Genomic DNA, 27,329 nt, shown 5'->3' on the forward strand with positions numbered 1-27,329 from the left:
TCGATGGAAGCGGTGAAGCAAAAAACGGCAGAGCTTCTAAAGGTCCTGAATAAAGAAGTCTTCCAGCACTGCTTCGATCAATAGAAAAAATGTATGGGAAAGGTGTGTGACGAGTGGATGGGAATATATTGAAGGGAAGCATTCGAATGAAGAATAATTTTTTTAATAAAACCCTTTTTCGTAACCAGTCTCGTTATTTAATAGCCAGACATCGTTTATTCGTGTCTGAAACATGACCTATAATGCAATAATTGTTGCTGTAAAATATTTTCAACCGATATCAATTGTTTTTATTCAAATAAACTCTTAAATGAAAATAGATGTTCTAATATGTTTGTTAATGAGAAAGTTATCAAAATTATACAAAAAATGAATAAGAAAGGAACAAGAGCCTCGGTGAAGCCAACTATAAGAGCTTTGTCTTTCGAATGAATTTATCTAGTAACAAAAGTTAATTGGAATTCATCATAATCACGGAGACCAGAAAGTAATGTCATTGCTGTGAATATCGATATTTGATTGTGATTTGTGTATTTAGAAAACATTTTGAGGTTATGGCGGCTTGTTCCCGTTTTCGGCATTGTATAATTTACCAGATGGGAATGCAACAGCTGTGAGAAAATAATATTTACGATGTTTATACAAAAGACATTAGATGTTGATAAATACTAAGGATGAATCTCTGACTTCTATCAATCAGTAAGACCAACATTATCAGACAACGGGCAAAAATTGAGCAAATTAATATCAGACAATCGAGGTACTTTAAAATACCTTAACCAATCCTAGTCCACTATACAAGAATATTTGCGATAGACTAGACAATTAAGCAGCATTGGGTATCCCATAATGTATATGAAGGGAAAAATCCAACCGATCTATCAATGACGGAACCGTTCTTTGATCAATTGATCATTACAGACAAAAGTTGGGCCATATGAGATTATCGAAAACGCGAAAGGCAGTGGCTCTCGTAAAAGAAATCACCGATTTTACAAAATGGTGCTTCTCTCAGACCTTTCACATGCTAATGAATAATTATTTTTTTTATAAAGTCAGAAACAACTTTACCTCGTGTCATTTCCAATAGAAGAAGTTGACAATAACAATTTCAAAATCATCCTCTATTAACGTCGAGTATTATTCAACTAATCGACTATTTTCCTTAATTTGTTTTCTACATTTTTTAATAAACATTAGCTTTCGAAAAAAAACATTTCAGCATGAGAACCATTTAAAAAGAGCATCTTCGGGTTAGTTATTTGTAGTTATTTGTCTGTATACACAAAATAAACAGCAAGAAGGACAACAGAAACCACTAAAATAAAAAAGAGCTGTGACACTGTGAAGTTAATAAAGACATGCAATAACATTCAAAACATAACCTAGAAATGCGAATCCTTAGTTCTCATAATATCCCCATAAATACCCTTTATGGCAGAATTAGATGAAAATGTGTAAACAGTTTGTTGCAAGGATAACAACAGTTAACTAAAATTTTAACAAGTGGAAAGATGTAGAAAGACACCTGAAAGTGGGCCTACCTCTGTCTTTTCCATAATAAAAACTTTTGATTCACGATTTTTGATCGTTGAAAATCTTCCTGTCTGACCATATCCGTATTAACTACCAGATTTAGCAACAAGCGACTTCTGGTCCTTGGCGAAAATGAGAAAGTTATTAAAAAAAACATTTTATGCAATTGATGTACATACAGGACAAAATGGTGCTTTTCAGATATGCTTTTCTTCACGGACTTGTGGAAGCAAAGTTATTAATTTGACTTGGTTATCAACAAAATAATTTACTACATTTTTCCATGAAACCTCGTAACTTTATCATGGATTAAATTTCAATATTTGTAATTGTTATCGATTTCAATTCTGCTAGTATAATACGATTTTAATTTCAGCAAATACTGCTATTTCGTTTTGAAAACCTATACTTACGTCATACGGTTTGTCAATAAGGGTTTCTCGGGAGAATTATCAATACATTCAACCAACTGATGTTTCAATTTGGTAAGTAAAACAGACTGACCATACTGTTTTATGAACGAACACAAGATACAGAAATCAATAAAGGTATTAACGAATTGATCAATGAGTAATTTATATGTTAATCAGATTAATTGATACAATTGGATACTTTGATACAGTGTTGTGATGATAGCGCAAGGCTCGAGGGTGTGTTGGAATTTGGACATCTATAAATATTGAAAAGTATTATTTACACATCATCACACACTGAACCTCGACTTCATTCGAGAATAGTTAATTTATACGATGTTGGGTATACTCATTTAAAGCTTGAAGCTTATTTTTTTCTAACCTTGGATCTCAACATTTTATTTATTATTAATGCTATGATCAAGTCAACAACCAATGTGTATTTTCTATGAAGAAATCACATATTTGCTTCTATCAATTTGGAATGCTCTACAGTAAATTGTAAAATTAGAACTCTCTCTACTTTCTCTTTTGGCTCAATTTGTTGCGAGAGTTCCTTTTTTAGGCTACTCTATCGCTATGTAGATCATTCCTCTTTCTGTGTATATACTTTATTTTCTCATTATCTGTTTTTTTATTATCTGTATTATTCCTGTCCACTAAAAGTAGATATCACATAATTATCTACTCTCAGTATGCTATATGTAAAAGATAGGAACAGGCTCAAAATAGTGATGGACAACTTGGTTTCCAGTTTCCGAATGGATAATTGCGTGGTCAGACGGAGACCTACTAGCAACTAGGAGCGGTATCATAAAATTTGTGTTCGAGCGAACATTATTCAACCGAGGGGCCGGTCGAAACTCCTTCGATGGTTTATATCTGTTCACTATTATAAAGTTTTTGAAGCCACCCGTTGGCTAAACTTCGTGCTCATATATCTAGGTTTGCTCACGGAGAGCTTAATTATAACCAATTAAATTCGATTGAATTGACATTTGCTGGGAAAAGTGTGAGAACAGAAGTTCAAAGCCCAGATTTGTTCCAGAGTTTCTACTTGTAGATTCCACTATTAAAAATCATAAGGTTATTGTGTGTGTAAGAAACTGAAGCAAAAAATAAGCTCTCTTTGATTTCATACCAAAAGATATTTCTGGTCACACACTGCGATACTCAGCAGCCGACTCAGAAAGTTTTATCAATTTACTTATAACACCAAAAGACGTTCTTTTTCGATGATGGCTTCTTGTTTTTGGAATCAAAACTGATTGGTGATTATGTGAATACGACTTAAAGATTGATTGAAAAAAGTATTCAGCCGATTGGATGAAAAGGCTTACATTGTGATGGACATGGTAGGTGAATAAATGTCCAACGAGGTAAAAGAGAAATATGTTATAAATGAAATGACTGAACTTACAAAACGCACAGAATTACGTTTGTCACCTCATTATAGTGAATTAAACTCGATATAATTAATTTGGGCTCAAATTAAGTTTGCGGTAGCTAGAGATAATATTTATTACAAATGTCTGATGTAATGGACGGCATCCAACGTTTTGTGGAGGAAAATTGGACAAAAGCAAGTTTGTAAAAAAGAAGAAAAATAATAAGATTATCGGTTGGGATTATAAACGATATGGAACGCGAGATAATTAATACTGGAGAATCTGACTCAGACAAATCGACATCCATTAGTAAGATTGTAAATCCCATAATTAATTATCTATGAAACCTGGGAACTACCCACATAATTCTTTTTACTTGCTCAACTAAAATGGTTCTATAAAGTATATTAACTAGGTAAATAATGGAATGATAGAAATTCTTTCGATACCTCACTTACTTACTTAGTAAGTATAAAATGTCAAATTTTGGACATTTTTGAGTAAGTATTCGAGTTTAAATAATTAGTTATAATAAGTTATTATCAATAACTTCACTTGAAGGCTTTAAAAATGAATTTATTCTAGTACAAATTCAAAGCTAAAGCCACTGCAACTGGTTTGGTCGGTCGACTTTTATGTGATTTTATAGAACCTGGAGTCGTATATTTCACGAAAAACGACAAATTAAATTGAATATTTTTCTTTAAACTTATAATAACTTATCAGAAATTATCCATCTCTCTCATTTTTGGTGAATAACTTTCAATTATTCATGAAAGTGGTTGCCATAGAAATTTACCGAGAACACAATACAAATTCATTGAATTCTTTATCTTTAATTTTGTCTTAATTTTCATATTATTCAATTAGCTTAATTTAGGATTCGCTATCTTTTTTCTGCGAATCAACTTTTTCTTTACACAGATAACTAACTGTAAATTTCGTCTCCGTTTTTTCAATTTACAAATAGAAGTCTTTTTACGTAATTTCCAGAGAGAGTCATATTTCTAGAAGTTGGTAAATCAATCTCTACCATTAAGGTAAATATAAAATGTAATGTAAAAGTGAGTTTTTTCAGGAGTTATACAAGATGGGCTGAATAAAAGGTGAATGTTTCATTTGAATTATATTTCAAAGATCAAACAAAGGTCCACCATTATTTTCGTTACAGAGTTTGGCTTCTTTAAAAGCGTTATCTATTATATTTTGTCTATTTTTTATCCAAGGAGAGATTTACGGAAGCACTCCTACGTGCTCCTAGCGTTCAAATCCAATCTTAGAAGAGTAAGTCCGCTTCTTCGAAGAAGCACTATCAGAAGCGAAGTAACACGTCAACCGTAGTAATTGAATACAACAAACGAATACAAAAACACAAAAGGAGATCTGAAAAAAAATGATAGGGGAAAAACCAATAGCTATAAGAGCCCAAAGATACAAAACCCTGAATCAAAAAAGGAAAGTCAATGAAATAAAACAGGAGAACCTACAGCAATACAGGAGCTGTCCTTAGAGAGAATACGAAACTAATGCCGATACATGCACCCAACGGGACAACATACACAGCAAAAGAGAAGGCCTAAGCGCTTAAAAACACCACCAGTTCACTTCGAATAAACATCCCAACGAATATATGGATTTCTCAGAGGTGGTAGAAGAAAATATAAATAAATACTAAGACGAAGAGGATCGAGAAACCCTGGGAATCGCATCACCAATGAAAGTTGAAGAGCTATTTAGGTTCATGTTAAGAAAATCTGGAAAGGATCTACCTGCCTTGAGTAAAATCACCGAGAGGCTGATACTGAGGATTCTGAACGAAGAAAGAAGAGTTCTGAATACACTGCCTACAGAATAATTCACTTTTAGAAAAAACAACAGCATCAAACAATAAATGTTGGGACTAATGGACTATACTACTCAGGGCTTCAACCAGAAAGAACCAGAAGTAGTCTTTCCCGACATAAGCGAAGCTTTCGATTTAGTTTATCCCGAAGGTTTGTTTTACAAGATGGAAGAAGCAGGATAAATGAAACCTCTTACAACTCCCAAGCTCCTATCTCAAAGAGAAGAAGTTTCAGGTGAAAGTGACAAATTAGAAATTGGAAGATGGAGAACAGCAGGCGGGAGTACCACATGAACCGGTTTTATCTCCGATGTTGTGTTATATATACACAGTAAACATCCTCAAAACGGGGAATATGATGATTATGTGAAATGCAACGAGGTGTGTAAAAGTGAAAAGTATCATGAAAATACTCCAAAACGCCGCAAACGAAATACAGGAATGGTGTAAGACATGGGTAATATAAAATATGATTTAACGGCGAGAAAAACCAAGCCGTCGTTAATGAGAAAAGAACGGTCCACCTACCCAAGCAGAACGTAAAAATCAACGACGAAGAAATCCAGTGGATAAACAAGACCAAATTCCTGGGCGTTTACTTTCAACGAACACGTTCGACAAAGTGAGACAAGCTAGAACAAGACTATGCAGATTAATCTGTAGAAAAAGCAAGCTGCAGACGGTCACAAACATTCATTCAGGTTTATAAGAAGTATAATAATACCGATTATTACGTACGTCTCGGTAGCAAAGTAGCAAATGAAAAAGAAGAAACTGCAGATCCCAAAGAACATAAGGTTGAAACAAGAGTTAAATGTCCCCTGACAACAAGAAGCAAGAAACTATCTGAAGAAACATGACCGGAAAAATTATTGGACATAATGGACGCTAGGGCAAAAAAGCTTTTCGAGGCACTGGAAACACATCTAAACTAGGAACCAAGAAGACTACTTACTGTAAATACGAGGGATCAAGGAGACAAATTGATTAATAGGTGAAGTTATGTTCGTGAAAATTTTCGTTAAAAATACAAAAACAAACAAAAAACGACACACCAAGCAAAATAAAAACACTAAAAATACAAAAAACACAGCAAAAGAAGTAGGAAAAACTGAAAAAGAGATCCTAGGACTCGAGGATACCCCCGATAACTCCGTATTTCATAAGCAAGAGCCGAGTTATACATTGAGGTCAGCTATAGAGAAAGCGGTATGCCATTCGGACTAGATCTTTTCTTGCCAAAGTAGGTTGGAAAGATTTTACCCGTGGCAGCAAAAAAACACACACAAATTATAACGACTGAACAACTGCCACGAGAAGATTGCAAAGCCACCGGAGCTAACTCTTAACAAGACGAGAAGCCTTCCGGAATCTATCATAGAACTCGGTGGAAAAACTGAGGGTGGTAGAAAATGTCCTGTTTAGCATTTACCCGTGGACTTTCATCGGGGCTGTTTGCCTTAAAGGACGAGTTTTCTTCAGGCATGCCCGCATGTGTATATCAAAAAGCGCGCTAATAATTTTAAGAAGACATCCCATTCATTGCATTAAATGAATTATTTCGCTTGGTTTAGATTGTTAATATTGACGGTTTGTAGTATTTAATACATGCTATAATTATTTTAGTGTTTTTTATTATTATTAACTATTTAAATTCATTAAGAGAACAATTTTACGATCTAATCAAGCTGATATAGAGTCGAATAGTGATCAAAGTGTTAGTAAGGAAATCAGTCGACAGTTCAAATAAATAATCACTTCAACAGTGTAAAAAGGTTAAATTAGAAGAGCATGAAGACAAGTCAGAATATGAAAGGATTACGCGAATTGGCGATTAACTTTTATTTCAAATTCGACACTAAATTACACTATCCATACAGTAAACCGAAAACTGATAAAAGTTCAATATTCAACCAAAACCGATTCCGGGAATAATGTATAACTTTTATAAAGTCAGTTCATTGCTAAAATTCGACATGATTCAGGACAAACTGAGTAGGTCCCGGAGACATTCCGTGTGATTTTAACATAAAAAGCCTTGACAACAGGTTATTTTGGAATCATGTCGAATCGTCGACCTTCGGTAAGAATATTTACGTAATGAGTGTTGATATATTGGTAGTGAAAAAAAGTGTATTCAGTATATATGCACAGTGTGTTCGGAATATACGCTACTGCCTGTTTTCCTGGAAGTTTTCAACGATAAAAATTTGTTTATAACACTTGATATGCCGCTCGATCAATATACTGAGTTTAACCTTACGATTCACCGTTTCAACACAAGAGTTCATTTTTACATACAAGTCTATATGGACAATCTCATATCTCTATATGCTTCTTATTAAAACAAATTCTGCAATTGTAATATATGAGCGAGTCCAATACTCAATTTCGAACTTATTGCCCCTTATCTAGAAGGACAACTGCTTCTGTCACAAGGGCTTTTGTAATTTGAAAGATTTTAAAATTTGAACGCCATTCTTTGTGGCTATAAAAGTAATCAAGCATAAAAATACGATTTATAGCCTGACGGTATGAAGGGTCGATGAAATTCGGTGAAACTTACGATTTATTGTTTTGATTATTTGAACACACATAGATTTGTATTTTCACAAACGTCCACATTTTTCGTTCCGTTCATTCGAATATAGGCGCATGTTAACAAAGTTGATTTTCAATTGCTCCTTATAAAAAATAATTATTCAATGGTTAATTAACTACTATAATTAAAAATTTTCCTGAAGGGAATTATTATAAACAATGTGCAACAAAATCTGCACGCCGAATTATCTGCTAGGTCTAGCGTCTTCAAGTGTTTGTTGAGGCGAAAGTACCGCGGTAGAACTCCTGTTAGTATTCGTGGATTGTTCTTGTTAGGTTGATAAATTCAGCAGATCTACTCTGGTTATACTCTTCGCCTGTCTCAGTCCCTTAGGGTTGTTTCAATTAATTGGTTTTGCTCCTATCTACCTTCTTTTCCAGTGCTTTTTCCATTGTTCTGTAACTGATACCACAGCTGTCCAATAACTAAATATAAAAATATATTTTACGTGATAAATATTCGATTTGAGATATTTCTACGTTTTATAGAAAGGATGTTATATTATAACATCTGTTATCATAATGCGACCTCGTAACTTAACTTTTTATCTTTGGAAATTAAATGAAAAAGGGTATGCTTTGTTCGCGAAGATCGACCTCTAAACAAAGTAAATATTGACGATTCTTTTCACATTATTCATTGTTGTTCTATAAATGATAAACGAGCATCCGAAATTAATAGATGTATTTCAGATGAAAATAAGCAAAAAGCATCTTTTAGTCGATTGATTCGAAATAATATTTGTTTTCATTCAGAAGAAAACCATTATTTTTCTGTAACCATAATCTGATTAAAAATGCATGATTCTCAATACATACAGTCTTTTGTTTCTTGAACTCGTAATATGCTCATTCATTGCCAAAACATAATTAAAAAAAGTATACAGGAAAATACAAACAAAAAATGCATACGTTATAGGCGTATTTCCCAAAAATGACACTACTACGATTAGATTCTGTTTGTTCCCCAAATTCACTAGTATAGAATATAAACATAAAAACGCTCTGACAATCATTCTTTCACATTTTTCGAAAGTGTTGAACAGTGTTCTGTGAATATATTATTTTCGATGTTCGTTGTATAGAAGAGTAATTGCCCTAGTTTTCACCCTCCCTTTCTATTCTACAAATATATTTTCACTGTAAAAACTCTTTCGCGCCCTAATATTTATGACATAACAGCCTTTTGAGAACGCAAAGGAAAAAATAAATTGATGGTCGAAAGTATTCAGCTGGCTAACAGTTTCATTAATCTAATCTTATATTCCATTTTACTGCTTCATTACCCCCTTAAGAGGTTGTAATTTAATATATCTTGCAAGTTAGCTTGTGAAAATAATAACCTCAACACCAGAAACATAAAATTAAGGATAATATCAAAACAGTTTATAGATGGTAATCACTTTATTGTCTCGTATTATGTCTATTGAACGAAAACTGAATGGGGCAAAAGTTATCACCTTATCCTTATGCAATAATTAGTGTCAATGATGGTATATGTTAGTTCTGCTTTGACATAAGAAATTTATGTCAATAATAAGCGTAAATATTCTGGTACTTTTTGACTTCAACTAGGAAAACAACAATGAGGGCTCAGCTGTTGGCCTAAGGAAGAACTATATGAATAATGAGCATCAATCGGTGATCTTGAAGAATAATTTTTCATGCGAAGTTTGAAGATTTTTCCATTCGAAAGGCAGGTAGTGCATATACGTTCAAATCATCGTGGATAATGAGCGACAACGGCCAATTTCATCTCTGTAGAAACTTGAATAAACAGAATTACCAACTTTACCCAAAGCAAATCTTCTTATAGCCATTACACTCGTCCAAATGTACGATGTAGTGTATTTTTTATGCTGGAGACGTTCTCTAGTCTTATTTTTTCATAAATACCGCAGGCCAAACGAGTTTTTCCCTCTCAAATGGAGTAATTTAAACAGGAGAACCCATGGATCCCATTGGGTGCAAGACATATACTCGTAACGTATGTCGCAATAGTTTTGGCACAAAATTTAGGTGTTTAAAAATAGGTTGTAACAATACAGTTGTAGTAGAATATCTTATGAGTTGACAATAAGAGGAAGCATTTATAATTTGGTAGGACATATCCCTAAGCGTGATATAGTTCGCATTTTACAAAACCAAAATATTTCACGAACAAGCATTTACCGTGCTATAGCCGGTTGCGAAGAAATAAAATCTTGTCTGAACCTCTTAAAAAATAGAGAAATACAAAAATTTTCACAAGAGAAAGAGCAGAAAGGACAGTGTCGGGTTTCCGTGAGAAATTTAACGCGTGAATACCAAAATACAAAAGAGTACCGAATCGTGGGAACTAGCAAGAAATAGACAAAATATAGAAGAAGACGAAATTTTCTTTATGTACCCTGAAATGGTTGGCACGGATATCAAGATGTTGTTTTCAAAATTAAGGCGGATACTTTTTGCGAATGAGGGAATAATTGTTATAGAAGATGAAAAATACCTCACATTTGCCAATTCTGAAACCAAGGGAAACGTTAGTTTTATACGAACAATATAGAAAAGGGTCCTAATAATGTAAAATATAAATGAAAAGCAAATTTCGCTGGTGAAGTTTTGGTCTAGTGTGCGATTTCGACAAGAGGGTTTTCCAGACTTCATTTTCGCCGAGTAAGGAGGAAAAATGTATATTCTGAAATGTGTATTAAAAATTGCCTCAATAAATTAGTTGATTCCTACACTAATGGAAAGGCAACTCAAAATTGGCTACATCAAAATAACACAACTTTTGTACCAAAACAAAATAAACATTCTAATTTACCTCATGAATATATATATATACAATATACAATAGAAGAGTTTTGGACACTTATTTTTCTCAAAATGTATAATTGAGAGTGGAAAGCCGAAAACGAAGAAATATTACGGCGTATAATTATATAAGGAAAGCGAGCAATTATTTCCGGAAGTGATGGACAATGAGATAAATCGGCTCCTCATGTCATCAATTCTGACGATTAGCTCTTTGTCATTATCATTTTCTCTACTTTATAAAGAAATTGGACGTTTACTATAAAAAATCAAGAAGAAAAATTTTTGATTAATTCCAAAAATCACAGTCAAAGAATATCAAACCGGATAGAATGAAATGAAATAAAGTAAACAATCAATAAGAATGTTATATGATAAAAATTTCCATGTTCTGTCCTATATTAACAAACTTAATTTGAAGATTCAAGAACACCATTCGACTTAATCAGACAGAAATACACCAACAGTTTTCCTTCATTCGCCAATAAATAACTTTTGACAATTCCACCAAACAAAAATGATACCTAGATCAGAAAGGCATCGTAAAGAGCTTCATACTTTTAATAGCATGGTAATCCTGATAATTCAAATATCTTGTTGATTATGATACAAGTATACTGGGACTACTAGAAATATTCGCATCTCAATGTTATTTCAATGTAGGTATCTGCTCCACAAGAAAGATAGAAATGAAAATAATTGTGATTTTTGTCGGGAAGCAGGTATTTTTATGAATATATTACACATGCCAAACAAATAAACTTCCATGTTTGTGGTCTAAGGATTCATAGATACATACTGAAATTCTATACCTATAAATTACTTTCTTAATTGCATCGGCTTCAATATTACCATTATATAATAGCAAAAAGAAGTTACTCTACATAATTTACTCAAGAACTATTTCTTCTATTGAATTAGTAAAATATTAACAAAATGAATGAAATTTTTAAATTCATACTTCTATACATCACAAATAGTATACATTATAACTACATTCAAAACTTCAGATTTTATTCACAACTAGATGAAGGCCAATTTTTTGCAATTTTTTATAATCTTCAGAGATAATGACATAAACATTGGTTTATGTGTACAGGGTCCTTCACGATGAGCTGAATCGATATGTATATGGGAAAGTACTGCGACTAGTGTTCTGAAAATTTCCGATTATGTAGGAAGTGGACCCAAACTTCATTATTTTAACCGGATTACTATGGTTTTTATGAAATTTTTGGAATCTATGCAAAATTTCAATATAACTTTATTCAAGGTATAGTATGTCTAAAGTCCACCATTTTCAAATTATTCCACATTTTCAAAATTTTTGGACACATGCCGCCATCCACTAAAAAAATCATATTTCTAGGTTTAAGTGAGTTAGGTCTAATATTTTTGGGATTTAGACAAATAATACTCACAGCTTTCAAAATTTGTGAAAACCTTGACAAACATTTATATAGGATATATGATTTATATAGGTGCTTCAAAAACTTAATTTTTTCAAATGGCAACCTCCATTTCTTTATACCATTGGATCCTACGCTATAAATTAAGGGGATTTCGTTAGTAGTTAGTTTTCATTGAAAATTGAAAAAACTGAAATTTTCATGGTTTTGGATTGTCAGTTATCTGGAGTGACATATCAACAAACAAACAATGAAAGCAGCTTGACGTTTAAGCGTTGCAAAAGTGTTCATCATGTCCCATTTAGGACACCCTATATAAATTTTTCTCAGATTTTGAAAGCTGTAAGTGTTATTTGTCAAAATCTCAAAAATATTAGACTTGACTCACTTAAACTTAGAAATATAATTTTTTAGTGGTGAGCTGTATGTGTCCAAAAATTTCGAAAATGTGAAATAATTAAAAAATGGTGGATATTAGGTATACTATGCCTTTGATAAAGTTATATTGAAATTTTGCGTAGATTCCAAAAATTTAATAAAAACCATAGCATTCCGCTTAAAATAACGAAGTTTGGGTCTACTTTCGGTATAACCGGAATTTTCAGAAAACTGAACTTATTTTAGGTGAAACGAGCATTTTTGAAAATCCATGCAAGCAAATTTTCAGAATACTAGTCGCAGTACTTTCCCATATACATATCGATTCAGCTCGTCGTGAAGGACCCTGTACATAGGTCTACAATAAATACTGAATGAGTTTATAAAAATATAACTGTGGGTTTGAAAACGCTTACAACCACAATTTCTCAAAATTGTTTTTAACGCGTACTGACGTTATTCAAGGAACATTTGTGCAAATCTCATGCTTCTTCTTAGTTTTTAATAAGCCATAGATACTTGCAACCGCTTGAATGATACATACGACTATGAAGTAGGAAGAGAAAACATCACAAGGCCCAGATTTGTCCATCTTTCGAGTATTTAGAGCTTGGCTCCCAAGTATACCGATATTTGAGTATATCAACTCAATACAGAAAAGAGCAATAAGCAGTAATAAAAAATAAGCGACCCACAGTTGACCAGAAATTTCTACAGCTTAAAGCATAGAAGAAAGATGGCTGACCCGTCTCGGTTTCACCGATACTACCCCGGCAGATATTCTTCTGAACTGTCCAATATAATCCCGTTTATAGCAGTATTCTCAATACCTACTCGACAGGCAGACGTGGCTCGTGAAAACCGAGTTCGCCTGCAGACGCCCAGAACGTCATTTTATCGGGACTCCTTTCTCTTATGACGGTTGCTAAACCAGAAGGCTGTTAAAAACTAACAAGGTTAATTGTAATTCACGATTAATCAAAAACGTGTAATTAGAGACAATTAAAAGCCACTTTCCGTTACAAACGCGACGATAATAAATAACAATCCTTGTAAAATTTGATTAAATAATGTCAAAGTACATCATATTTTGTATGTGTATCTGATTGAGCAATGTATACAGTCAGTACAATGCAAAGAATACGTGTACTACGGTCACCGACATTTCAATGAAATCAGTACTCGTGTTAGATAGTATTAGTTATTATTAAATGTGTAAGTTAAGAATACACCAGTGATTTTTAAAATATGGTTGTATTACGTTCCCACAAATTAGAGGTCGAAAGAAAGGACCCTATAATCCAACTATTTTCAGATAATTTCACAATAACACATGGTGGTTTACTTTATATTCCAAACTGATTATTTATTATATTTCTCGCAGAAAAATTACATTCAGCAGTAGTTTACCCCTTTACCCCTATACAGCTCATTGATGTTGATATCTTTGATATTCTGATATTTTAGTAGAAATGTTCCTCAATGTTATCTTCTAGCTTACTAAGAAATTCATATTGCGTTTTGATTATCATATAAGCTCCTAGTGTTTAAAGATATTTTGCAGCATTTCGCCTGCAATATCCAAATATTCCTGAGAGTTATTATTCTTTCAGGAAAGTTCTTAACAATTGGTAGAAAGCCTGTCGATAAAAACAAATTACAATTATATTTGAAGCAACCGCCATTCGAACCTGAAACTTGTTTTTCATACCTTCAAAATACTCACCAACATTTCTAATTTCATATGAGCATTTAAATATAGAACTAAAATATTATTTCATGTACATACCTATATACATACAGCATATTTGAAACATGAACATCCAGTACATTAAAAGTATGTACGAACAGATACTTAATAAAATAAAAATGGAGATAAAAAATTTCACCTTTTACACAAATAGTGCAAAATACTAAACTAAACAGAGAAAATCACATTAAATTTTTATAAATTTGATATTTATTCGCCTCTAAAACGATAATTCATTGGAAAATTCACACTTGAACTAACATAGTAAATTACACTTCATCGTTCTTGAATTGGTTTTATTCACTTTATCGATAAAACGAACTCCATTGTATCCAAAATATAATAGACCATAATAATTTAATGAAATTGCCCTGATGAAATGAAATTAATTAGTCATAATTTGTTGTCGAAGCGTCGAAAACACAATTATACACAAATCATATATTGGTATTCGTACTCGTATTCAGCTGAATATAGATAGATACCTTCAATATAATAGGAAGGTTATATGTAATGGTTTGAATGGAAAGAAATCGAATAAATAAATATTTCTACGTCCATTATAATAATATTCACGTTTTTTTCATTCATTTGCATTCATAAAGAATGTAATTTCTGAATCGGCCAAAAGCGCCGTAACGTGTCATTTTTTAACGCAATTAGAAAATTATTTTATCAAAATAGTGGGCTGTGAAACCTTTCTTTTCTCCGATAAACTGTCACACTTTTATTTCTTGATATTCGTTCAAGAAAATACTTCAAACAACATTGTAAATATTCACCATCCTACAAACAATCCAGTAAGTACTAATACAACTATACACGATATTATTTCTTTGAACTCGTTAAGTTTTGCGAATTCAAGTACCAATAGTAATGTAACTTCTTCCTCACTTCAAATTAATAATGCTCACAGTTGTACTTTCATTATTACTGTTACAAAATAAAAATTCATAAAAGTTTTGTCGAATTTTTTTAAGTCTACGTACATAGAAAAAAATTTGTATGAAACTCGTGAGTAAAGTAAATTTTTTCACTCGTAGGAATTGCCGCAACCGTCCTACTCGTGAAAAAAAGTATTACTTCACTAACTTGTTGCATAAATAACTATTTATTAATATGACAACGTAAAACAAAGCTATCCTGAAAAGTACTGTGCCTCGAATTACTCCACTTAGTACGGAGGGACAGTCTCACATCCCGATGGCGTCAGTGCCTCAAGAACAATTTACTATAGTGTAGTACATACTCGTAAAAAGCTACTGTTAAAATGTCAGTCAGATCGGATTCTTTTGTTTGACCACGTGTGGAAGCGGACGTGTTGCGTAGATTTTGGAAAAATGGAAAAGGAGCTATTTTGATCAGTGATATTGCTGGAAGGAAAATTGTAAGTCAAAATCAAAGGGAGTTTGAATGTTATGTATTGTGTCGCTTTTCATTTCTATGGCGACCTCCATAAATTGGTATAATGAGTTACAACATAGTTGCATGTATTTTTTTGATGAGTCACATTCAAAAGCAAGAAAAACAGATACCTCGAACAACAACGTGACAAATATCGACGATCTCGTATTAGCAGTCTGCCGATTGAAGGCACAAGAAATAGCTGAGGCGGTAGTTATTTCAAAAGATCGCGTGGGTCTTATCATACATAAAATTTTAGGTATTAGAAAGCTATTGGCACGAAGCTGTTTAACCACAATCTGAACGAGAACACTAATACTCACCAGGGACCAATGATTAGACAAAAAAGTGAAAGTGAAAAATTACTCCAAAGACGGCGATTTACCTTGTGATTCCCAAAAAATAGTCACTATCTACCAGAAAGGTGATAGTCACCATTTTCTGGGAATCATTTTATCTTCATGGATTACTTCGGGAAGAACAGTCGCAGTGTACAATGGTGAATTATTGGGCCAATTCTGAACCGAAGCGAAGAAAAAGCAGCCCTATTTGTCGAAGAAAAATACTCTTCCACTACGTTAACACATCGACTCATACTTTCACTATGGCCACAGCCAAATTACGCTACTAACTGCTTCCCTATTCACCATATTCTCCAGATTTGACACAGGTGACTTTTTTGGTTCCAAACTCACTCGCCGGAAGAAAATTCATGCGAATGGGTATCGCTGCCATGGATGCTTACTTCGCAGACCTCGAGTAAACGTATTTTCAAGGAGAGCTAAAGAAGCTAGAGCATCGTTGGGTTAAATGTATAGAATGAATGAAACTATTTTGACAAATAAATCAACACTTCACCTCCTCGTATGTGCAAATTAAAAAAAATTCAACAATTCACCTTTTTACACAATGATTACAGAAGAGAGAGGGAGAGAGAAATGTCAGAAAATTGTTACAATTTGTAGACAAAAGCTTGTAAAAACTGAAAAACAAACATAAAAATAACTGAATAAAGATACATATTCACATTACATGTTAATTTGTATACATAATTCGAAATTTTTATCTGATTAGTGAATTGGCAATCTAATTCCAATAAGAAAATAGACGAAGCCATCAAAAACTTTTGAAAAATAAGTCTGACAACTCAGTTCTATCGTAGAATGTTTTGAAATCCATGTCAGTCAATTTATTTAGTCTCTACTTAAGGGTCCTTATGTCTTAAGTTATTATATAATTAACTAACATATAAATCTTATAATTCTTTATTCTTTGAATAGATTGACTTGGCCAAATATATGATGTCCCAAATGATAATGATTGTCACTGTTACTAAGTGTAATCGGACATAGATCATTTCGATTTGACGGCTACTTTCAAGTTCAAGTCTTAATCCCATAGTAGGTACACTTGGGAGCTAGCACCAAGTCGGCACGGAGATCAAAAATTAGGATAATAAATAATTTTAGAAAAATATAAGACTAGACTACCTCACAAGTTCAATTTCGGAAGTTACATTCAGTTGACGCAATTGACAAAATCCAGCCACTTATACTTGTTAGTAAAATTTCATAACTCTGTGCATAATTTAAATTTGTTCTTTATCTATGGAAAATGTGCAACTGTTATATTTTTTCCACTCCCACCCTTAATTCTATAATGCAGAGACCAATAATATCTTCAACATAATATGGTGACTGGAAAAAGTTTTTGATAAGTCAGATATATGTAACCTTTTATCCGTACTTCGGTCGCCACGAAGTTACCAATTTCCATATAATCTAAGAGGTTTCTCACATCCCTGATTATTTCTGGTACGTAATGCATTATATTATCTAAGTTATGCTTTTAGTGATCTGTCAAACATTCGTTCAACTATTGATCAACTTTTTTTATTCCAAAGCAGTTTAAAAGAACCTTTCTGAAATTACAAACTTATTTCTAATTTATGCTGCACTCTCATAAAACTATATCTAAAATGGAATCTTATCTCCAACGAAACTAACTTGAGTAAATTTTTGTTGAAACGAGTTCAATAAAAAAATTTATAAGCTATTATATTTCTCGGTCATAACCATTATTCTGCTTGCTGTAGATTTCGTGAATTCTCTGAAACCTGATTCGATTAATCAATTTCCGTCATGTTCTTCATTATATACGCTATGTAACAAATATGGAACCTTACTTCTCATCCTGTATATTCAGGTAAAGATCATTAAGTAACCAAAGCAACCTTATGCTTCAGTAATAAAATATTTCCTTAGTTTTTTGCACGATCCGCATAAAAATTCTACCATAGACAGGTATTTAATCCCAAATAATTTATCTGTCCCAAGGCTCCTTTATCGAGACAATGTATTGAACATACAGTCTTTGGTCGGTTATTATAGAGGATTTATAGGTTAAAAGTGGAAACCGTAGAGTAGCCTGAATTTTTTGAAAACTATTTGTTTTATCTCACTGCGAAATGGTGACGTTTATTTGTCTGTAATTTTATACAAAAAAGTTCAGGTCTTCCTAACAAACGATAAAATAAATCTTAATAAATAACATGTCGTTTTGGAATGTAGTAATATTATAAATTTAGTTTTCCATGCAATATGCTTCGCTTCATTTCATACACAGAACTGTAGTTTTTTTGCTACAGTCAATATTCACCTATAGATGTGCGAAAATAATGATGAATTAAAAGAATAACAAGTCATATGAAAAAAAAAATAAATTTTCTATATGTAGCTGAAAAACAAGATGTGAATAGAAGATGTTCGTAAATATGTTAAATGTTAAAATCTTACTAGTTTACAAATTTTTTCGAAATAAAGATTATTTATTATAAATAAACTCACGACAAAAAACCTGTCAAAAACTTTAACAAATTTTACCATAACGTTGTATCATCATCTTTGATATCGGCATGGATTTACAAGTTCCTTATAATCTTATGCAGTAAATCCATGCCATATTTCTCGAAGCTTTGCTCTCAATTTTTCCACTGATTTCGAAGGAAATACGCCCACATTCTTATTCATTTTATGTCATTTAGTTTATATGTTCCAAAAGCTCAAGGCTGCTTGAGAATCATTTTAATAATGAAATATTATTGTCAATTAACCATTGTAATACAGTTTTTAACGTATGTCGCACAAATGCATCTTACTGAAATATAAAATGCTCCTCCACCGCAAGTAAGATTCCTCAAGATAGATTAAATGTTTATCGGTATTGACAACATCTTTAATCGCCCGCCACCTTTGGTAAACTTCGATCCCCAACATTCAACGGATGCCGGAAATTTAACTTTTCGTTCCAGATAATCTGGATGAAATGTCTCGTTTCTTTTACATAGAAATCTACTCTGGCTGTCACCTATACAAACTTCAAAACGAGAGTCATCACCCCGATATACTTTGTTCCTTTGTTCAATTCTCATCTCCTATGGTCTATTTCCCATTTCAATCTATTTTTTATTAGTTTTCTTTTTATAACGGGTAATTGTTTTCTTCTGAAAGTTTATTATATTTCTGAATATGAATTTCAATTACAATAACTGCAGTCTAAAATATATTTACAGGCCGCAATATAATCTAACCAGAAAGTCTTAGTTTTCTCATATCTTTCATAGTTACCTCGGTTTTTGATAAAATTTTCTTTTGTGAAAAAATTAAAAAAAGTTGGAGCAAGAAATCAGTAAACGAAGTAGAAGCCTATGGATTTCACAAGAAACACATGATTTAACCCATTTCAAATCTGGGAACTGTTGAGTTTGGAAATAATATATTCACGGTTAATGATATTAAATTCAGGAAGAAGAGGTCTGTTTTAAGTAAGAAAGAATTTCATTCTATAAAGAATTGTAAAAATTATTGGCGAACTTGGGGAATTGATTGGGCATATTGGAAATTCCATTTAGTATCTCCTCTCCCCATAATGGTTTGTCTGGAAGGCTCAAGGTCTCAAAAAATGTGGGAATGAAAATATATCACTGAAAAAAAAAATAATTAGAATATTGTTAAAGGTTGGAAGAAGAAAAATGGTTTATGTTTAAAAGCTATAACCCCACTTTCCCGTCAAAAGACTCTTCATCAGGAAGTGGTATTCGGTCCAGGTGAAGTAACTGGTAATTAGATGGGGTGAACAATTAATATTAATGTGAACGCCACTAGCTTTTCAAGTAACTATATTAAAAGTGAATAAAAAAGGTGGAAAAGCTGGAAAAACCTTGAATGAATTAAATCAATAATAAAAATTAAACAAACTAAAACTATCACCGTACACAATTTTCCAAATTATCATTAATTGTAGTGAACAATAAAAAAAGTTTCACCAACAAATAAATTTTTCCAAAATATCATAAATTCCAATATCCTGCATCCAAGAGCACAACGAATAAAAAACAGTTATAGATCAAAAACAATCAATATTTATATATATTTAGGATAAGATTGGAACTTATCTATGAAAATCCAGGATGACTGCAGCCCTTAACTGGATTCCCAGACGTTGGAGTAATTGTTTCTTGTGATGGTGCACCGGTTGAATCCCTTGTTGAACTTCCAGCCTGGCAGATATAGAACAGCGAATATAAAGAATATCACCACAAATTTACTAAAATTTACTTTGATAAACACTTAAGTGGAGGACGATTTCGAATACATTCCGAGGATTTATGGAATTTATCGAATAGATTGGAAGGTCAATAACAAATTAATTTCTTCAGAAACTCGAATGATAGAATAAATAAATCAGAAGTGACTATAGTACCACAATAGGAAGGAATATCCAAATTTTTTTAAATAAAACGTAACAAGCCGAATGGCATGTTACGAAGCAGATAAAATGAAATAAGATTGTTATAATGAACCAAGATATCTAGATCACAAATGCAGAAGAAACATTTTGAAATTGTGACAACCTTGTCATTATTTAACTTGAGTTAAATGTTAGTAATCTAACAATATAGAAATTCTAGTATCTGTTCACTTAGTTATAACATTCAAAAATGGTTGTCAAAGGGTATTGAACATTCAACTAGATAGTTTCTCAGTCAAGAATTGTTTGGAAACTATTAGCAGAGTGAAGAATACAGAAAATGTGATAGGGATATTTGAATCTCGTTTCATGTAAGTTTTTTATTTCACAGCCGCAGATTGCAAACTTTAGGCCTATCACCGTTTAGAGCTCAAGTAGTCACTTTGAGAAACAGGGGCTTTTGCCATTAATGTTATGGCTACAGTTGGGATTCCAAAAATGGAATTTGAGACGAAACTACTGCATTTTTTGAAAAAAGCATCATCATGACAATGCCTCTTTCCATTCGTCTGCTATTATTGCAGAAAAATTAGTCAAATTGCATTACAATTTGTTCTTTCTGTTCCCCAGCACAAAGGAATGTCTTGGTGGAATACAATTACGGATAAGTGAATCAGAAACGCCAGAGATAAACTAGTATTTTACGAAACTTATTTTTTCTATAATTCGAACAAATTGGAAATTCCTTGGACTTATGTTGAGAGGATAGTATTTTATTGAAAAATTTAATAATTTTTCACTGTGAAATAGCCTACATTGAAAACTCACTCTTTCGTTAAACCACCCTCGTATAATAAATAAAATATTACTTATGCGGGGAAATTTTGATTCAATTTACTGTAGGATTGTTGATAGGATTCTACAATTATACATTATTTCAGTTAAATGTATTTAAAGTATTATTAATGAAATTTATTGAAAATAATTAATTTTCAACGGTAACGGCGAATAAATTTTCGATTTTATCCACGAATCTTTTGCATTATTTCAGGTTATTTCATTTTAACTAATATCTATCACTCTAGTCAGTATTAGCAACAGCAACGGTAATTGCAGAAAACAGGATAATAGATAATAAAGGATAATAAATATCCATTAGAAAACCAAACCAATAATCAAAGAAGATTAAGAATTCTAAAATCCTACAAATGCGGTTGCAGTTCTACCCGACAAGCAGATCATTCTCGGATAATAGTATTATCTAATTAATTTTGGCGAGAAATAATTTGATAAAGCTATCTCTCTAATCTCTTGACTAACTCTAGACAAAATTGTTCTTTGCATTAATGCAACATTTTGACCTCAGTCTAAAGAATATGAAGCATTTTACGATTTGCGCTGTTATCTGAGGTCAACAACTGTTAAATTGAATTGGAGAAATAACAAGATCTAAGCTACACTTTTTAATTAAAAAAAAGCTTCAGATAATATTTCTAATATTTTTTTCTTTTCGATATGATTAATATTTATTCGGAACTTTTTATTGTTATGGTGCTGACATCAGATTCTATCCATCGATGATATACTTTCAACTAAAACAGATGCATAAATTTTCTTTTTGACTTAAGATTTTGCTGATTAAGATACTCAAACTTTGGTAAAATGTAAACTTGTCTTACAGCGAAGACTATACAGGATATTTAGACGAGAGTCAATCATATTTGAAACCAAAATAATAGGTTAATTCATTTACGGGAGATCTGAGATTGGGAAGAGAAAGAAGGTGAGTATTTAAGGGTAAGAAACAATTTATCTCGATTTCCAGCAAAACTAACATGATATCGAAAAAACACCCTAAATTTCAAAGGATAATTTTTCCGTCAAATTAACAGTTTTTCTTAAAAAATCAGTGAGATTTTTGTTCGTTGAAATCTCTACTATTTGTGCGTGTGACAAATATCACTATCACCCTGGTAAATTTTCTCAGATACGGCCAAAAAACTAACGAAAAAATCGCATCCAGAAATGTTTTTTTAATCATTATTTTCATTTTTTATTAATTTATTGAAATTTTTCACTCTAATTATACGAAAAACGAAGATTCCATGTTACATTGATAAACATAAGTAATTAGAGTCTAAAATATCAATAAATATATAAAACTTGTACTTAATCATTAAACAAAATTTTTGGATGCGTTTTTTTTTCGTTCTTTTGCCTTTTCTGAGGAAGTTTGTCATAACCATGATAATATTTTTTATACCATCAAGAAGTAGAGATTTCAATAAACTAAAGTATCAATGACTTTTTAAATAGAGCTGATTTTTGACGAGAGACTTTGCAATTGAAAATTAGGGTGCTTTTTCGATATTATGTCAAAGTCACATGAAAAAATTGAAAATATTTTAGTGTAAATTGGATACAAAAAGGTAGGTTCACAAAAAATTTCGTGAAAAAAATTTTTTTTTAAAAGATAAAATAAAAACAACATAAACTTTCAGGTTGTGTGATAAAAATTGAAATACAAAAGTTGTAGATCTTTTTGTTACCTGTAACTTTGCTATTTGACTTTTTCCCTGAAGCTTGTACTTTTACCGGCAATCGAGATAAATCGTTTTTTACCCTTATAAACTCACTCCCTTCCTGACCTCAGATCACCCGTAAATTATTTTTCCTTTCTTTTTTATTATATTCTCTTCCTTTTTCAACAGGTGTCATCCTACTATAATTTTTTCCCACTTTTAATTATTTTTCAAGGCTCCTATCCAGTTTTAATAATAATTTGTTCAAACCATGAGTTAACGCCTTTATCAAAAATATTAGAATTGGAAAAGGAAATTATATGACAGCGAACCAATTTATTTAATTTCCGGTAAATTTTCCAAATTGCGAGCATAAAGCGTTCTGTGTATTGTTATTAATTACGGATTTTGGATAAATATTTAGATTGAAAAATATTTTGATTTGAAAATATTTGGATTGTTAGATGTGAGAAAAATTTTAAAACGAAAGGGACTTATTCCTTACTTCTTACTATCTTTGTATTTATTGAATAGGAATTTAAGGTGAAAATTTCCCACTGAATAAGGTTTTCCGTTGGAATTTTTTCTCGCGTGAAGAAGTTCATTGGAGGAAAAGTAATTTTTAGTTTATCTTTGGTCTCGATAACTTGGTCATCGAAACTTGTTTCAGAAATTCCGGCTAAGTAAATTTTGCTTTTATGTTTTAGAATAAGTAATAAACAGAATATTCACAATTTCACATGAATAAAGCTTAATTAAAGATTAGGGAATGAGTTTTTAACGATATCTACAAAAAATACCACATAATCGCTATTCCATTTAATTACTACCGCCTCAAAGTACTTCCTCTTTCAATACAAGTCTCTGTTTTCACAGCGCAACTCTATTAATACTGGAAGTTGTATTCTGTTACCGTGTTAATTCCTTTCAAATGTGAAATTTCGTTTGTATATATTCTTTCTCAAGCGACTTCAAAATATATAATCTAGCAGGCGTTAAATCTGGCGAACTACCTGGTCAAAAAATATTTGAATTTTATCCCTCAACAGAAGTGGGTGAATACACACACGAGTTTATACCACCCTCAACGCAGCGGCTCTCAGCGATCAGAGTGGCGTCAGCATACCGAACGGTATCACACGACGCGACGAGGAGAGGCCTGAGAGTCTTCGTCTCTGGCAAGAGAGATGGGACTGCTCAACGAAAGGTCGGTGGACACATCGACTTATCCCAGATATCATCAAATGGGTCAATCGCCAGCACGGGGAAGTCGGGTACTACATCTCCCAGCTCTTGACTGGACATGGATGCTTCCGGGCATACCTACACAGATTCAAGAGAAGTGACTCCCCAAACTGTCATCATTGCGGCGATGCGTGTTCTTTCAGTGCCCCTCCTATGAAGAGACACGGGAGGAACTAGAGAGGTACCTGGACCACACTATCAGTCCAGAAAATATAGTGGAGCACATGCTGAAGAGTCAAGCAGCATGGAACAAGGTAGCGGAGTAGGCGGAGACCATCATCAAGGACCTCCGCACCACGTACGAAGAGTAACAGTAACATCATATAAGAACGCCCCGGCGAAGTAGTATTTACAAAGAATCAGAGCTGTTAGGGAAGGTTTAGTGCGGTAAGAATCCCACATAACTCGCCTGGCAGGTAGAAGGTTCATCCAAGCGAGTACCTTTTGAAGGTTCCCCCTGCACCTCATTAATCTAAACACAAAAAAAACACCCTTAACGCAGCCACTTATTAAAACCACCACACCACAGTCCCTGCAGAGGAAAAGTTGTCATATATCAGGACAATTCATAAAATTTATTATATCCTACATAAATGTGTCCCTATCCCTCTTAAAGTCAACCAGCCCCTGTATTGCGTCACATTTTTACTTCTTAACAACCGATGAAGTTCGCATCGCATATTCACGTATCACCGAAGACTACGACGCGGGAAATATTCAAGCAAAAATATGTTTAAAAAGTGGAAAGAGGGCATTGAAAGTCGTGAATTCTAGAACTGATAAATACTTTTTTCCTTACACCATTTCTGTTTTATAAAAATCCAATATGACATGGCGTTCTAGTAACTATTTAGTTTAACATAATTTCATGTGGGTCCAGTTGAAAAAAGGATAAAATTTAAAACTCAGTACCCTGTTGGGGAAACAGCAAAAAGTATTGTTAGTACTAGTTCTTAAATTAGTTTTAAAAGGGCGATTTTATTAAGAATTACCTAAAAGATGTTGCATAATTTTTGTGTCCAGAAAGAAGTAATAGTGTGAGCAAAATGTGATGTCTGTCCGATAGATTCGCTTTTATGTTGATACAGAATTTGAAGTGACAGAGGAGCTATTGACATTACGGCCGCTACAAAGGGGCCACTACCGACAAAAAAGATATTTTACCGAGAAGCAAAGTACGTTTGAGCAATATGGTTTGCAGTAATTTAAATTACTAAAAGTCTTCTGAGATGGTGCGCCTCCAATGGTCTACTTAAGAAAAGGCTTTATCAGAATGTTTAAGGAAAGAACAACTATTATGAATGTGCAGAAATGAGATTTAATAACCTTACATAAAATCATTAACCTACAAAATTTATGCTCTAAATCTATTCGATTAAAAAATGTTATGTACTCGATAATAAGTACCATCAATTCCATTAGACTCCGCGGTCTTAACAATTGCCAATTTGAAGTATTTTTGAATGAATTCTGTTAAGACCACGACGATGTGATATATTATTACGAAGTAAGTTGACTAAGCAAAGATAAAGTTGCTAAATAGATTTTATGTCCTTGTGATTTAGCGTGGCTTTGTGGGTTGACATCCCTAGTAAGCATCACAGGACAATTTAACGGCCTGAACTTGAGCTGAACTGAACTTTTAGCTTCAAAAGCAAGAACATTTGATGAATCAGCTTTTCAAAACAAAATGCACTTGTAGATATAATAAATGAGAGATGAAAACTGTTTTCATTTTATTTTTTAGAGTTATCCAAAGAAGAGAAAACATTAAATATTGTCGTACTGACGAAATGGAACTACTAGCACTTTCTATATTTTTGCAAATTCATATGAGTATAATGTAGAAGATGCTTCGCTTCACCTACAAAAGCAGTGGATAGATCTTCAGCAAGTGTGAAATTGATGTAACTAAGCGAATTTTACAGGCCATACCTTTTCAAAGAAAACTATCCAAAGCTGAGAGCTTCCACAAGAAAAACAATTACAACATTTGGAAGCACATGCACACGTGAACATCTGTTCCGAAGTAAAAATTATTAATAATCATACTCTGTTTATAGATGTTAATTTAGAAAACAGTTTACGCCTATGCACAAGGGATATTTATGATCTTGTTTCTTAGTTTCATACTCAAGTCTCTTATTAAATTTCATTCGTCATCCATCTTTTTTTATTAACCTGTTTGAAATACTCTGAAATAATTCTCTAATAATGAAAAAAGTTTCCCACATATTGCAAACTTAAGTAATATTAAGTATTTTATGAAAAGTATATTCACCCGAAGTCACAAGTTTAAGATTTGGCACAAATCAAGTATCAATACAAAATACAATGAAATATATTAATTCCACTTGGTTCAACCTAAACTAATGAGAATGAGAATCATTCGTTGGTAAGTGTTTTGATAATTACGAAATATTTTTTTGAACAGTGCAATCAATTCTATCGAACACAATTTATGTGCATTGGCATCATTTGTGAGAAATGTGAATAAATAATTACATAGTGGTGACATTCAAAAAGTCAAAGTCGCTTATACACTGAATAATATGCTGGGATGTCATTAAATTTCCAATAAATATCAAATAGATTTCCGCATAGACACAATAAAATGAACTCCTCGTTGGAACTAAATATTTACATTAATCTGTATTCATAACTCATAGATGCAATTCACTGCAACATCAGCACTGGAGTAGTTTCAACCAATTTTCCTTGTTTATCTAGAAAAAAAGCGATAAGAACTTTTATCACGAGTAGTTAAACGTTTCTGCTCAAATATACATTCAATAGCACTTCCATTCTGATTGCAATTATAGCAAAGTTACTTTAACCAAAAGAACACAGGTTTAATTAAAGAGAAACGTCGGATGCATATGAAACTTTATTCATGAGTAATACTCTGTTCATTTACGATCGACCATTTCTAAAGGCTGCGTTATGTTTGAGAAATTGCTGCATATAGCACAAATAATCAGACAAATAAGCAGTTGGGAGCAATGCTTTATAATTGATGATTAATAGTTCTCTCCCAGAAATTTTATATTATAAGTAACTCAATTAAATTTCGTACAGGGTATTGTTTGTTATTTTAACATTGTATTTATCCGTGCTTATTAATCCTTGGATTAAAAATATAGTTTGCCATTTGTTATGTGTACGTTTGCAATTCATATTTTCCTAAACTATTTTGTCGAGTTTGGTAATTTTTTTAATTGTAGGTTGATTTTTCTCTCTTGATTTAAATGACTTCTGGATTATCCGTTTTTTGTTATATAAAAAAGTGAAAGAA

This window comes from Diorhabda sublineata, chromosome 9 (assembly GCF_026230105.1).
Source record: "Diorhabda sublineata isolate icDioSubl1.1 chromosome 9, icDioSubl1.1, whole genome shotgun sequence".
NCBI lineage: Eukaryota > Metazoa > Arthropoda > Insecta > Coleoptera > Chrysomelidae > Diorhabda > Diorhabda sublineata.